This window comes from Octopus bimaculoides, chromosome 15, assembly GCF_001194135.2.
Source record: "Octopus bimaculoides isolate UCB-OBI-ISO-001 chromosome 15, ASM119413v2, whole genome shotgun sequence".
NCBI lineage: Eukaryota > Metazoa > Mollusca > Cephalopoda > Octopoda > Octopodidae > Octopus > Octopus bimaculoides.
In genome coordinates this window covers 25,893,359-25,896,020 of record NC_068995.1, presented here as the reverse complement: position 1 = coordinate 25,896,020, position 2,662 = coordinate 25,893,359, and the positions used below count along the sequence as shown (strand labels likewise).

The window sequence follows — 2,662 nt, the reverse complement described above, 5'->3', positions numbered from 1 at the left end:
CAAATGAGCTCACAACCCTACCTCCCAACCCAGCTCGTTCCCCTGCTCCCGCCCACGCTGACGCACTTGCTCCTACCTCTCTGACACCATCATCTTCACAGGCACCCATCATCGTCCCTATCGTATCACTGACTCCTTCACATGCAGTTCTAGCAACGTCATTTACTGCATCTCTTGCTCTTTCTGTTCTCCTCTGTAAATCAGTCAAATAGGACGCCGCTTGGCTGATCGGTTCGCGGAACACCTCTGAGACATTAGACTCGGCAACCACGCCCCGGTCTCACGCCACATGGGCTCAACTCCCCTCTTCATCTGACTCTCCTCCTCTCTCCTCTCTTCATCTCACACCTATTTCCTCTCTTTAGTAAGGAAAACTAATACAAATAGTCACAAAACACGAACTAAACAGAAACTTTCTTCTGTCATTAAGGAAGCTGACAAATACAAAAAAAGAAGTCAGCTGTAAAACAACTGAATGTCAAACTAAAACTAGAACAGCAACGGATCATGGTAAAACGATGGCAAGAAAAGCTCCTTCATGGCAAATACTGGGTTAAACTAAACGCAAAAGAAATAGACAAAGCAAAATCTTAACAATGGTTGAGAAGTTCAGGACTCAAAGCAGAGACTGAAGGATTTTTAATTGCAGCACAAGACCAAAGCCTCCCCACCAGAAATTACCAAAAACATATAATGAAAAGAAACATAACAAGTAACTACGGAATATGTGGAGATGGAGAAGAAACAATAAATCATATTATCTCTGGCTGTCCAGAGAAATATATTCACAGATATGACAGAGTTGGGACCTATATACACTGGAAGCTATGCCAACACTATAGAATAGCAACAGAAAAAAGATGGTCACAGAAAATGGGAAAGCCACCATACTATGGGATATGCCAATACACACAGATAGAGAAATTAAGGCCAATAGGCCGGATGTAGTTGTCAGAAATCATCAAGAAAAAATTGCTTTCTGATTGATGTATCAATACCAACAGATGACAACTTTCCTCTAGAAGAAATGGAGAAACTTTCAAAATACAAAGCCCTGGAAATAGAGGTAACTCGAATGTGTCTAAAAACAGAAACAATTCCTACCATAATAGGCGCATTAGGTATGATAAAATACCATTCAGATAAATACATAAGAAAAATACCAGGACTAATAAATATACATAACATACAGAAAATAGCACTACTAGGCATCGCACACATCCACATTCAATACAGTAACAAAAAGAGTACAGTAACAAACCACAGCACATACACAAGGCACACAGAGCTGCGCTCGGTATTGCAGTGAAAGCACTAATGAGTAATAATAATAATAATAATAATAATAATAATAATAATAATAATAATAATATTAATTATGATAATAATAAATGTCCTGATGCAGTATCAGGCACTGGCTCTCATGGCTTCTAATCTTAACTGATTGAAAGCATTATCATGTACATTGGTTTGTCTTGGCATAAAAGATGGGCTACAGCAAATATTCCGTTCGATACCACATATTTGCTAGTCAGTTGTTTGACCATAACAAATTGAGCATTTCCTTGGTGGCTGACGATATGTGCATCTCTGATCACGAGCAGAAGTAGTGGGAGAGCATCATAACCGTGTGTTGAAAGGAATTCTTTGGCGTTTGAATAATTGGAAACATGTATGTTTCGTTCATCATCCTTAAACTACCTTCATCCAGGCACCTTTTGGACTGCTCAACCTGAAGAAAAAATTCTAACTGGGCCCCACCTGCAAGGTCATGCGCTGTTTATCTTGATCTGAAATCACCATGTCGCGCATATATGGTTGTGATGCATGTGCCTGGTGTACCCTTATCAGATGGGTAGTCATGATGGGTATACTGGGCTTCATATATTTGTACCCCAGTGTCACTTTGATGGCATGCACTGCTCTCTCACATAATAATAATAATAATAATAATAATAATAATAATAATAATAATAATAATAATAATAATAATAATAATGAGAATAAATGCCCTGATGCAATACCAGGCATTGGCTCCGATGGCTTCTGATCTTAATTGATTGGAAGTGTTATCATGTACATGTTTTGTCTTGGTATAAAAGATGTGCTACAGTAAATTTTCTGCTCGATACCACAGATTTGCTAGTCAGTTGTTTGACCTTAACCAGTTGAACATGTCCTTTGGTGGCTGACAATATGTGCATTTCTGATCACGAACAGGAGTAGTGGGAGAGCATCACAGCCTGCTATCCAGGGACATATGAATAGACACATGTACCTGGTAGTCATGATGGGTATACTGGGCTTCGTATATTTTACCCTAGTGTCACTTTGATGGCATGCACTACTCTCCCACTCAATGATAATAATAATAATAATAAAGTCTGTCCCATCAAAAGAAGAAGTGCAAGAATTTTGGAATAAAATCTGGGCAGAAGATAAAACACACAATGAAAAGGCCCCTTGGATTGATAGAATATCTACAAACCTAGACTCCTTAGAGGAGCAAAAGTGGGAGGGGGTCAAGGTAGAAGATATAAGATCTGCGCTCAGGAGGTCAAGCAAATGGAAGTCTCCAGGAAAGGATAAAATTCCTAACTTCTGGTTGAATGCCTTCCCAGAAAGCCATGAACTGCTAACAAAACTTTACAACGATGTTTTG

At 39.1% G+C, this 2,662-nt stretch overlaps 1 protein-coding gene across 2 annotated transcripts in view; it reads right to left on the bottom strand.

The window, feature by feature from the left end:
• LOC106872843 (deleted in malignant brain tumors 1 protein) overlaps nucleotides 1-2,662 on the bottom strand; it is a 257,237-nt gene that overhangs the window by 52,166 nt on the left and 202,409 nt on the right. The window lies entirely within an intron of this gene.